We start from the raw sequence: 13,515 nt of genomic DNA on the forward strand, positions 1-13,515 counted from the left end.
AATTTGAGTTTCAAATAAGCAACAAGTCATTTTTTAGTATTAGTATGTCCTGAATACTGCTGAGCACCCTGTGTTCTTATTTGCTAAACCTATCCCCTCTAACCCCAGGTTTCCAGATCTCCATAGCCTGGCCTCCCCCCTTTCCAACTTTATCTCTCATTGATTTCCTTTATGCTCTGGCCAAACCACACTGCTCACTGGCTTCCTGAACATGTTGTTTGCATTCTTCTGTCTTGGAGATCCACCCCCCTTGTTCCTCTCCAATCACCTAAGATTAAATCAGGGCCCTTTAAGACCCAGTGGAAGTTCCAGCTCCTACAGAAATTTTCTCTGCCTTGGGGATCACTTCTTCTTCCTTATTCGCATAGCACTATTGATAGAATTCCCTTAGCATTTCTCATTTTGAACTGCAGTGTTACTTATCTTTTTACAGGTAAGACATCTCTCCGACTAGATTGTAACCTTTGAATTTTTATTATTTTCATGCCCCCAACAAATGCTTTGAATGTAGGAGACAGTTGGTTGCCAGGCGTATCTAAGATGGGAGCTGCAAAGATGATATATCAGTTAGCTTTTCATAATGAACTACCCCAAAACCTAGTGATGTAAAATAACAAATATTTATTATAGTTCACGATTCTGTGGGTTGTTAGGGTGGTTCTTCTGGTCCGGGCTGGTTTGGTTGGGGCTAGATGGTCTGAGATGGCCTCACTTATATATCCGGGGCCCTCAAGTGGAATGCTGGACCAAGGGTGTGGCCAGAGCTTCTTTTCTTATAGTCCCTCTCATCCTCAGTGTGGCAGGAACAGGCTTGCTCACACGCTTATCCAGAGTTCCAGCAAGAGCTTCTTCTTTGTCAAATTTGCTTGTGTCCCATTTGTCCAATAAGGTCATACAGCCAAGCCCAGATTCAACAGATAGAGAAACAGATTCTGCCACTTGTGGGAAAGGAACACATTGCAGAGACATGAATGCAGGGAGACGAGAACAAAGGGGAGGTTATTACGCAATAATCTACTTCACATGATCATAAGAACCCAGTTCCAATGTGCTTAAGAATTCATCTCAACTCCAGAAGCACGCTTATGTTCAATCTTGGTCTCTGCGTATCAGTAAAACTTCTAGAACGCCAGACTCCTCCCCCACCCCCAGGGGCCTCCCCTATGCTGTTTCCTCTGCCTGGAATGCTCCTCCCCACCTCCTCGCCAGGCTAATTACTACATTTCCTTCAAGTCCTTTCTTATAGTCACTTCCTTATGGGGGAACCCCCCTGACTCTTCAAACCAGCCAGGTCCCCGGTTCGGCATACTCAGAGCACCGTGGGCGCTGCCTTCACGGCACTCACCACCACTGTCAGGAACTACTTTGTCGTGAACTTAATTAATGTCTTCTCACCTTGAACAGAAAGCACTGCTGGGCAGAGACCGGATCTATCTTGTTCAGTGTCAAATCCCCAGCATCTAGCACCATGCCTAGCACATAGTAGCTGCTCAGTGGTTGGAGAATGAGTGAATAAACATACACACAAACGCTGTCCTGTTGTCTCAGTGCGGAATAGAGCTGTTCAGACCACCCTGAACGTTGCCGGGCTAGAAGGCAGGGGAGAGAAGAATGGGTTGCGCAAAATTATCCAAGAACAGCTCGGGACAAAATAGATGAGTTAAATGCTAGATGCTGGACTGTAATTGCTGTGGGAGATGAGGACAGGGAGATCAGGCCAGGCCGGGTGGTTACAGAAGGCTTCACACTGGAGGTGGCATGGGAACGAGGCCCGGGGAAGGAATAGGATTTGGATGTGATGAAATGAGGGAAGGAGGCTAGTAAGTCAAGGTCACAAGTTTGAGCCTCTGTAGCTCCAGCTATACTAGTATCCTCATAAGCTCTTACTCACGAGAGGGAACAGGCAGGAGAAGGAGGGAGGATGGTGAGCAGAGCCAGTCCCACTGTCACGGATCCGGCTCTAGAAGGTGAGGTTCCGGAGGACATTGTCAAGTTGAGAGTCATCTACACACATGAAAAACAGCTCATTCAGAGATCAGACTCCCCTGAGCCAGGAAAAGAGAACAACAGTAAACATCTGCTTCTGCTCTTCTGGGCACACTGTGGTCGAGATGCGCTCTCTCTCACTCTTCCTCTCTTTCATGTTTAACTATTTATTAGGACAACTTCCAAATATAAACAAAGACAAGAGTACAAGAAACCCCATCTGCAACTTCAACAAGCTTCAGTGCTTTCCAGAGCTCTTTCATCTCCCTCCCTCTCCAAACCTTCTTTCCTCTAAAGCATCTTAAAGCAAACCCCAGATACCATGTCACAACCCTCCTAAATAATTCACTTTGCATCTCGAAAAGAAATAAGGGCATTTTCTTACATAGCCACAATGCCTTTTGCATACTAGCAAAAAAAGCATGATTCCTCAGTATCCTTTAATACCCTGTCCATATTCAGTGTTTCTTGGTCATCTAAGACAGATCTTCTTACAATCGGTTTGTTTGAATCAGAACCTAAACGAAGTGCACACATTAGTTTGGTCAGTGTGTCTCTAAAATCTCTTTAAATCTAGACTACTCTCAAATTAATTAAGCAAGGAGGCCAGCAGACTTCTGTGGCTCTAATGCCCCTGCAGCCTGTGAAAGCAAACCAGAATCTAAGCCTGTAAATGCCTCAAGGTGATGAAATCAAAACCTTAAGGACAAGCAGTTACAAGCAGCCCACTCGGCTTTAAGCTACGGCCAATCCAAAATTTCTCTCTCTTTGTTTCTGTACTTTTCGCCATAAATATCTTTCCTCCCGTTGGTGGTGCACTCCTAACCACTTCTGGTTTGGTGCTGCCTAATCCAAATTGATCTTTACGTTAAACTCCTGAACAGTTTACTATGCCTCCATTTATCTTGTAACACTGTGGACGGTCCCTTTGAATCAGGGTGTCTCTTTCCTGACAGCCCACCTCTGCTCACTCCTTTATCTCTCTCCTGGGTGGGCAGGGAGCTATAAGATTAAGATCTCAGTTTGAGGAGAGGGTGGGAGGGATGGGGGAAGGATCAGCGTCAAAGATCTTATGAGAGAAAAATTCAAATTGGCTTCAGGAGAAGCAGATTAAGATAAGAGACTCTTAAAAACTGGAGTTGATCTGCATGCTCTCTTAACACCTAACAATGAGAGGAATTTACAGATGTATTTTTTTAAGATTTAATTTATTAATTTATTTAGAGAGTGTGTGAGCAGGGGGAGAGACAGAGAACTAAGGAGAGAGAGAGAATCTCAGGCATGTTCCAAACACAGCACAGAGCCCAACAGGTGGCTTCATCCCAGCACTCCAAGATCATGACCTGAGCCGAAATCAATAGTCGGACACTCAACTGACTGAGCCACCCAGGAGCCCTGAATTTATGCGTAAGAGTCTGATTCCTGCAAGCAAAAAAAGGAGGGTGAGTGAAAAGAAATCTGGTTGAATCTGATGGACACATAAAAACACAAGCAGGACCAGCTGCATCATTTGTAGAGCTCAGTGCCAAGTAATGATCTCAGAACCCTTGTTCAAAAATTGTAAGGAATTCCAAGATGGCGACAGAAGAGCGTTACACCAAGCAGGTCCTTCTGAGCGGCGAGACCTGTGTGAGTGTACAGCCTCCAGCCAGGTGAAGCTGGCCCTGACATAGAGTCCAGGCCCAGAGCAGGGAGGAGTTCTACTAGGCAATGCTTTCCCAAGCTGTGTCTCATTTGCATTTCAGAGACATGCTACAGCAGTGGGAAGCATTTCCACATCTGGTAGCCACTGCCACCAGCTCAGACTTACCAGGATATTTAACAGGAGTAGTGAATGGCTTCTGGAAGTTCACAGAGGTCGGCACTACCTAAATGTCAAATCATGGATAGTGATGGGTCTGGATCCCCTAAAGGCTAGTCTACATGAGCACAGGCTCTAGAGCCAAAATGCCTGGTTTCATTACCAGACCCCATTATTTGACCAAGAAACCTTGGTCAAGTTACTTGACTTCTCTGTGCTTCTGTCTCCTATAAAATGGGGCTAATAAAAGAACCTACCTCTTAGAGTTGAGAATTAAGTCAGTTGACTTTGCTGGACTGAGACAAGCGTTACAGTGTTTGTTAAAGTAAGTCCAGAGGCTACAAATGGATAAGGAAGATGTGGTCCATATACACTATGGAGTATTATGCCTTCATCAGAAAGGATTAATACCCAACTTTTGTAGCAACATGGACAGGACTGGAAGAGATTATGCTGAGCGAAATAAGTCAAGCAGAAAGAGTCAAATATCATATGGTTTCACTTACTTGTGGAGCATAACAAATAATATGGAGGACATAGGGAGATGGAGAGGAGATGGGAGTTGAAGGAAATTGGAAGGGGAGTTGAACCATGAGAGACTATGGACTCTGAAAAACAATCTGAGGGTTTTGAAGGGGCGGGGGCGGGGGAGGTTGGGGGAGCCAGGTGGTGGGTATTAAGGAGGGCACGTATTGCATGGAGCACAGGATGTGGTGCAAAAAACAATGAATTCTGTTATGCAGAAAAGAAATAAAAAAAAAATAATAAGTCCAGAGGCTAGAGTTGGAAGGGTCCAGACAAAGCTCTGGTAACGGTGCTCCCTGCAGGTTAGGGACTAACTCTGCTTTTCTGATTGAAGAAGGCTGTGCTAGCATCATCATTGTTCTCCCCAACAACCTACACAAGGGTCATCCACTCAATGAGTGTTTAGTTAGCACCTGCTATGTGCCAGGCACTTACTGACTGGAGAGTGAGTCACACGTGGTCCTTGTCCTTAGGGTGCTGGTCATCTGGAATAGGGAGGACTCTACCTGCAAACTCAAGTCTTGCCCAGGTCTGGCATCAGGCCTGGCTCTAGTCTCTCTACTTGCTGCCCACCACCACGGACGGCAGCTCTGCAGCTGGTGAGCAAGATTTAACTTCAGTATCTTGATTCCTCGTTATCAATCTGCTTTGTAATAGTCTATTTGAACCACGCCCCTGCCTGATCATTCAGCATTCCCTTTATAAGATCCAACAGCTTATTTCCTGCCCCAGGACCTAGGCCCCCAGCTTGAGGTCCCATACCTGTCAAAACCCCAAGATGCTATTAGCCTTCTGGCTGACTGCCTAGGAGAAGCTCCTGGATTCTTGGAGACTAGGTTGAGCCCATCTTTGCTTAATGGTAATTATGTCACGTTGGCCTTCCTAGACTGGCCTGGACCCACGTGTGTCCATCTATCCAGCAAGTAGTCCCAGACCTTGCCGTCTTATTCTCAATGCCTCATCACTGCTTGACTCTGAACAGCGGTGTGGTTTTGGATTCCTATCCCACCCACCATCCATTGTGAAGAGTATGGGCAAGAGGGATGGTGGGAGGGAGCCTATACCAAAGTCTGACATGGAAACCAGACTCCTTCCTATCAACTAACAAATACTTGGCCCTCCGCCAAAGTCTTTGAGGGGTACTTTATGTCAGGATGGCTACAGAGGATAAGCCAGGGTCGTAGAGTTGGAGAGAGAGTGGTGGTAGAGACACCAGCTGCTTTCCCATTGGTCTGATTCAACTCTGAGGCCACTCTGAGGTTGTGCCAGTGCAGCCCAGGAACACTGTCTAGCAAACCACTGTCCTTCGCCAAAGGCTTCCAGGCAACTGGTCTCTTCAGGGAGCTGGTGATACAGAGAAGTGGAAGGTGGAGGCTATGTAAGAGTTCTTCTACATAGCTTTCTCCTTCCCCAGATCTGCCTTTTAGAATTTCTGAAATAGTGAGACCAAAAAAAAAAAAAAAAAAAAAAAAATTATCCAAGGTCACTTTGAAAGAAGCCATATCTATGAATTTCCTCACTTAGGGTCATAGGGCCATGGTAAGGTAGAGAGCTATCAGCCTTGTTGATGAAACATCATTGGGACAGCAGAGAACCAGACACTGAAAGGATTATCCCCAGAAAAATCAGAGGACTTCAATGTGTAAACCTGAATCCTTTGGCCCTGGGAAGGGAAACAGCCCAGCCTGGGAAGGCGCCCAGCAGAAGGACAGACAATGGAGAAGGTGGCCAGGGCCCAGGGTCAGGCCTTTTTATTCTATTAGCCCATGGCTTCCCTGCAACCTCCGAATACAGAATATTCAGCTTGCGGAAACGCTGGGCTTCTTAACGGGGGATAAATGAAGTCAGTCTTTCGGCTACATTTTCTCTATGAACGAAGAGACATTAATGAAACAATTGGTGTTGATGTCCTAAAGGACCACTGACAAATTAATTAATCAACAATATTTCCTAAACAAAACCAAAGACGGATCGGGGAAGAAAGGGAGTACTGAGAGCCTAGTATAGTTTCAAAGGACAAATATTTTCAATCCTACCAAATACTAAATATATATATATATATTCATATATATGAATATATATATAGGATTATATATTCCTATTATATATTCATATATATTCATATATATGAATATATATATAGGATTATATATTCCTATTATATATTCATATATATATTCCTATATATTCCTATTATATATTCCGATATATATATTCCTATATATAGGAATGAATATATATATGAGAGAAGTAACAATTTACAGACAATATAGGATACAGGGTTCTGAGGAGGCAGGAATGTTTCCTGTCGGGTGTCTGGAAAGACTGAAGAAAGGCATAATTTGAGCCTGGACTTGCTGGCTGGGGAGGATCTAGAGTCTAGATTCCTTCCACATGATGAAGTCCTTACTGGGCAGCTGACACTGTGCTAAGAACCAAACACAAAGAAGAGCACGGTGTGGACCCCGTCCTCAAGGAAGGGCTCACGGCCTGTGTGGGCAGCAGGTGTGTGAACAGAGGACAGAGCCGAGCCTTGGAAAGAGGTGAGATGTTTGGGTGGCTGGGGAAGGAACCTGGGGACATGGAGAGAAAGTGTGTGTGTGTGTGTGTGTGTGTGTGTGTGTGTACAGCATCTGGGGTCTGGAAAGAGAGAAAGAGAGAGAAAGAAGGTAGTTCTGGGCAGAGTCCATTGAGGATGGAACCTTGGAGCAGAGTTTTGAAGTTTCAGTGTTGTCTGTGGACTGAGGAATGACATTCTGGATGGGGGGGATGGTGAGTGAGAGGTTATGAACAGAGACAACCTATTAAAGACTGGGTGAGAATTTAGGGAAGTCTGTGTAACTGGAACAAAAGATGCATGCTGGGTGGGATAGAAGGTGAGTCTAGGAGAAGGGGCAGGGGACAGATCCGGAAGGCCTTCCGTGCCAGATTGTGTGGGATTTCTTCATGTAGGGGATCTGGGGCCAGCCACAAGTTTGAAGCAGGAGAGGAAGGGGCTCATGCGTACTTTTAGAAAGATCGCTGAGAAAATGGAGTCTTGGAGCTCAGAGAAGCCGGAGGATGGGGACCGGCGCTGGGGGTTGGTGGGTAGGTTGGGGGGGGGGGCACTGAGGCTTATAGGCAAGGAAGAAAGAGCAACAGTGGGATGCTTGCAGCTGGGGGAGGGGGTGCAAGCTGGGTTCAAGGCAAGAGAATTAGGTGAATTGAGGGAGACCTTGAGGGGGCAATGCCCCATGGAAACCATTTATTTCAACAAATACTTTTCCATTGTTCCATTTCTCCCCTTAGGAGCACCTTTCATTTGCGAATTGTTAAATTAGCTGTCCTTTCTGCAGCCTTCTGCCTTTGGGGAAATGATTTCCTTTTTGCCTCAGTTGAAATGGATTCTGCTTCACAGGAATCATCAGAGTTGACCTCACCTCTGTCTTCCGAGGGCTGCTTCGGTGTGGGCTGCCCTTGTTCCGGGGCTGAGGGAAGCTCTGTGATTGTCACAACACTGTGAAGCTTCTAGAAACAGGCACTGAAATCATTTGGCACAATCATGTGTGTTTAAAAAAAATAAATTTCCCCGAGGCAGCCCCCAAGTTCTGTCCAAGGAGACCCTTTGCCCCCTACATAAACAGTTGGTCCTGAGTTACTCGAAACACCCTCCAGACAGAGGTGTTCTGAGGTACCTCTGTCCTCACGGGAAAAGCCTGGCTGTATGAAAAGGGCACAGAAGGAAGTAACTTTTGTTCCAATGCCAAATCCCTGGGAGACCAGTGTTTGCAAAGTTGACATCCTTTTGACTTTTTACATGATTTCTCTAACTCTTACATTTCTTACACCAAGAGCAAAATAGAACTTGACCCGGGTTTCCTCCATGGTGGGTCTTCCAGGCTAGCGTGGAGCTGTGGCTTTGCTCTGTGCACGGGCTAGTCAGGAGACTGGAGCAGAGGGCAAGTAAGGTGAAGGCATGGCTGAAATTCCTATAGACGCCAATAGGCTGGGCACAGCCTGCCCTCCACTCTTTCTGGCTCTGGTCATAAGGGGGTGAGAGGGTAAAGATGACTCAACACGGCCCAGCCTCACTCTCAGAAATCACAGTGCATGTCCCGGATGGTGGGTCAGCAGTAGGAACTTTAGACATAATGACACCTTGATTAAGAAACTGTTAGTGGGGTGCCTGGGTGAAGCATCTGCCTTGGGCTCAGGTCATGATCCCGGAGTCCTAGGATCGAGGCCCACATCGGACTCCCTGCTAAGTGGGGAGTCTGCTTCTCTCTCTGCCTCCTCCCCTCTGTCTGTTCATGTTCTCTGTTGCTCTCCCTCAAATAAAATCTTAAAAAAAGAAAAAAAGAAACCATTAGGGAAGAAGACATCATTTTATGTCTCAGTTCTGATTTTTTTCCAGCCTTCAGTAGTAATGTGCAGCGGCCTTGACTGCAGCGACTTTTCTACTACACAGGAAATACTTTGTTGCTCCAGACAGAAATATCTGCCTAACAGCTTTAATCTGCCCCCAAACCGCTGTGGGTCCGTAGGGTTAGCCATGCTTCTGTTCCCCACTTCCCTCTTTCTCCGCCCTGTGCTCCCTCACCAATGGGCTCTCCTACCCTGGCAGCCCCTGGAGGGGGTTTGTAGAGCAACCACAATGGTTGTTTGTACTCACAGGTTGAGAGATGGCCCTTCACGGTACTGATTTCTGTCACCATTACCTCACCCAGACATTGCATGTCAAGGTGTTTCCCAGAAGGCCGTGGGTGGAGAGTAGCAGTTAAGAGTGGGTAGTCTGGACCCAGATCAAAGCCAAGCTGGGATCTGGCACTGAGAGTTACCAGCTGTGGGTCGTGGGATAGGCAGCAAGCGGTTCCTCCCGCCAAGCTTCGGTTGCCTGCTCCATCCGTAGAGAAAAGCCCGTCATGCAATGTCGCTGTGTGGCCTCAAGGAGAAAACCCATGTTAACTCCGAATTTCCTGGTACATGGTAAATGTGACCTGTGGTGATTTATTGGCTAAGTGACACACAAATGACTTTATTCTACTGAAATCCTTAGTGAAACAGCCAACCAGAGGTGAGAATCCTCTCATCGTTTTTGCCATGGAAAGATTCAAATGTGTAGAAAAGTTGAAAGAACAGCACAGTTGGCACTCACATTGTCTCCTTAATTCCACAATTGTTTATTCTACAGCTGTTTACATTTTGCCACAAAAATATATTTTTCTCTTAACCATTTCAAAGTAAGATGTAGACATGACTTCTGAATACTCCAATACCTATCTCTCGAAAAATAAGGATGTTCTCCTACATATTCACAATCGTCTTTATTATACTTAAGAAAATTAATGATAACCACCTAAATCACCTAATTCCCCATCTACATAAAATTTTCCAAAATGTTCTTCTTTTTTTTTTTTTTAAGATTTTATTTATTTATTTGACAGACGGCGATCACAAGTAGGCAGAGAGACAGGGAGAGAGAGAGGAGGAAGCAGGCTCCCCGCCAAGCAGAAAGCCCAATGCGGGGCCAATCCTAGGACCCTGGGACCATGACCTGGGCCAAAGGCAGAGGCTTTAACCCATGAGCCACCCAGGCACCCCTCTTCTTTTTTTTTTTTTTTTTTAAAGATTTTATTTATTTATTTGACAGACAGAGATCACAAGTAGGCAGAGAGGCAGGCAGAGAGAGAGGATGAGGCAGGCTCCCCACCGGCTGAGCAGAGAGCCCAATGCGGGGCTCAATCCTAGGACCCTGGGACCATGACCTAAGCCTAGCCGAAGGCAGAGGCTTTAACCCACTGAGCCACCCAGCCATCCCCAGGCCCTCTGTTCTATGTCTTCTAATGGATTTTTTCCCCCAACAAGATCCAATCAACATGCTTACATTGAGTTTAGTTGAAATGTCTCGTTCTCTTTTCATCTAGAGCTGTAGGTGTGCAGAAGTTTGAGAAGCTCATTGTTCCTGAAGACAGCTACATGGAGGGCTGCCTTGGGTTCAGGTGGGAAGGGCCACAGCTTCCAGCAAGGCCCCACTGGCGCTGGGATGTGACTGCGTTGTTGATTTGTCAAATGCGTTGGTTACTAGTCTTTCTACTCAATAACTCGAGGTTAGGAACTTTTGTTTCCTTCATTTTCCCATGACCTGCATTGTACCTCATGGGCAGACAGTTAATTAAAGTGGATGGAAGGAAGAGTCAGGGAGGGAAGGAGGAAAAAAGAGAGGAGTGGCAAGGAGGTGGGCCCAGGTAGCCATCTGCATCCAGACCTGGTAGGTGCCTGAGGGAGGACCACCTGATCTCATGGACACCCCCATTCTCCTTGGATTTGGGGAGGACAGTTCTCTGCTGTGGCATGTGCCTTCTTCCTTCTCAGGTCCCTTTCTCCCATTTCCTGCCTTCCTCGCCCGAGTGCTAGGTTGGCTCACGTCAGACTTGCTGCTAACTCTACTTTAATCTCTCCCCCTCTCTCTCTCCAGGGACTAGATTAACACGCGACAGTATTTAAAAAGTAATCTATAGTTATTTACCTCTTTCTACAACTACACTCATTTTTCCAATTCTCCCAACCCACATGATTTCCACCCTGATGAAATGAAATTCCTGACCGCAAAGTGAATGATACACACTCTTTGTACCCAGAGATTTCATGATGTTGATTAGGAGCCATGCTCTGAGGAAAGGAGAGAACACATGAATTAGCTCCCAAAGCCAAGAGGAGTTGTCCTCCAAACACAACCAGCAGAGTGTAGCTCAGGCTTCAGGGTCCAACTATTATTTCTGTTCAGTCGAGAGAGAACAATGACCCAATTGACAGGGATAAGCCAAGGTTTGTAGAGCAAACTTTCTCCAGATCTCATACCTAATCCATCTTTAAAATTCTAAATTAGACAAAGGCAGACAAGATATCAAAAGTTAATGCAAGAAACTCAAGATTATCTGCCCGGTGGACTGCCTAATCTGCATTCCAGGTTGATTCTGTTGATACGCTTCTCTGTCACCTCCCTTGGCTGAGCAGTTGGCTTCTATTCAAGGTACACAGGGCCATTTAATGATTAATTTCAGCAAAACTGTATCAGGAAAGTTAAACTCCCTTGAGTGTGTCTGTGTGTGTACACATGTGGACACTTTTATGATTATCTGGCTGTTTTTTTGTTTTGCTGTTTACCTCTCTGGGCTCCTGCTTCTCTCCATTTGTGGAGACATCTATAAGGTTATTATGACCGGCAGGGAATTCCTAAGAGCTTGTTGGTCCTTCTCCCCTCTCCCTGGATGTATGGGGAAATGTTTGTCAGCTGTAGAGGCCTCACGTACACAAGTGACTGACCTTGACCTTTGAATGGATTGTGTGCCTGTAACCAGGAAAAAGGACAGTGTTTGTGTTTGATGACGCTTTTATGCCCTGCTATCAGCTGGAGTCCTTTATAGGGCTTGCTGATGGCCAAGGACTCCAGGAACCATCATGATTATTTAGCCAACTATTTTAATGAGTGTATATAAACTCATTCTATTTTTATATTAACAGGGAGGGAAAAGTTGGAAGATTTAATATGGAGGAGGAGGGGTTTTAGCGTCAATGCTCAGGGCCACTGGGAATTCCACAGATTTCAGTCCAGCTTCCTCCCACTCTTTTCTCCACCCTATGCCTCTCATCCTTTCTCATCCTTTCTTTCTTCTTCTTTCTTGCTTCTTACCTTTTTCTTCCCTCCTTTTTCTTTCTTCAACATTTATTGCATGCTTACTCTGTTTTAAACACAATGTTAAGTGCTGGGGATACCGAGATGAATATCACATGCCCCAGCCTTCTGGGAACTTGGCTCCATGGGGGAGGAAGATAGGGACACAAATCAGTCCAGTGCAGTGGGTAATGATAGAGGTAAATTCAGGCGCCCTTGGCTTGGGGAAGAAGGCAGAAAGCTTTCCAAAAGACATAATGGGCAATCAGCCCAGGGAGGAGGAGGGTCCAGGGCCAAGACGTACAACAGATTTTGATGCCACTCAGTATGGTTAGGATGATGAGGGCAGGGGAGGAATGACACCTGCTTCTACTCTGGTAATATACAGGTGACACATCCATGAGGTACTGGGTATGTTCTAAGATGCCTGCTCGGATGGCAGACCCCAGGGCATCCTGGCAGAAATGAAAGCTGAAATGAAGGAAAGATCACCCTTGAAGGCCAGTGTGTGAAGTGGGCTCAGGGGTGAGGTGTCATGTACGAGGAAGCAGGCAGGTCGGGGTGAAGAGGTATAGATGAAGATCTGTGCTCACCGGAGTGGAACGGGGGGTTGGAGAGGGGAAGATCTCCTGGCCTCCTAGCAAACAAGGCCAGCCTTGTGCTGCAAGTTTTACCAGGAGTTCAGGATTCTGGAAGAATCCTTCTACCCAGTCGTCAGAACATTAGTTCTTAGGCTGTCCAAGGGCAGAACCCTACATTGGCTGCTCCATGAGCTACAGGAAGCAGGAGACCTTTTATAAACTCAGGAAGGTAAGAGGGAGTCTATTGGGGGAAACTTAACTCTTGCTTCCTGGATGTCTCAACCTAATGGTAGAAAGAACACATATGAGCCAGAAAGACCTAAGTATCGTGTCCAAGAATAACAACCGCAGCAAAATAGTAATCGCTATTATATATTTAGTGTCTGCTCTGCAGCAGGGCATTTCATGTATTATTTAATTTAACCCTCACATGCCTGTAAAACTGTACATAATGATAGAAGTTATTATCATTCCCTCCATCTTATAGATGAGGAAATCAAAGCTTGGAGAGGTCATAGGTAGGAAGCCCTAGAATCACAATGAACCCAGATCATTCTCACTCTAGAGCCCCTGATCTTAATTGCTTTCCTTACCATGAATAAATAGTGCAGGTCCTCTTTGACCAGCAATGGTGGAGGGGAGAGACCCTAGGGACTGAAGAATTACATTTCTACAGCTCTGCTAGTTGTTATGAAGATATTTAATTTTTTTTATTTCTCTAATTAGTTTAGTCTTAGTATACTTAAAAAATATTAGTATTGGCCAAGAGTGTATCATTCAAGGGGGGGAAAATACAGATTTGGAAAGAGGCTCTCTGAAGTCTGTTACATTGGTAGTTGTTATGGACTGAATGTCTGTGTCCCACACCAAATTCATATGCTGAAGTCCTAATCCAGCAGTGTGATGGTATTTGGAGGTGGGGCCTTTGGGAGGTCATTAGGTTAGATGAGGACATGATGGTGGGGCCCCAT

The 13,515-nt window shown here is 45.8% G+C and overlaps 1 long non-coding RNA gene across 1 annotated transcript in view; it reads right to left on the reverse strand.

Annotated features, from left to right (window-relative positions):
- Positions 1-601: 601 nt before the first annotated feature.
- The window catches only part of LOC131814413 (uncharacterized), a 54,187-nt gene continuing 41,273 nt past the window's right edge, over positions 602-13,515 (reverse strand). The window contains exons 2-3 of the long non-coding RNA XR_009347297.1: positions 1,396-1,589; positions 602-938 (exon numbers count right to left, since the gene is read on the reverse strand). This is a non-coding gene — a long non-coding RNA (uncharacterized LOC131814413). The remainder of the gene's footprint in view (positions 939-1,395; positions 1,590-13,515) is intronic.

The sequence above is a fragment of the Mustela lutreola genome, chromosome 14 (assembly GCF_030435805.1).
Source record: "Mustela lutreola isolate mMusLut2 chromosome 14, mMusLut2.pri, whole genome shotgun sequence".
Lineage (NCBI taxonomy): Eukaryota > Metazoa > Chordata > Mammalia > Carnivora > Mustelidae > Mustela > Mustela lutreola.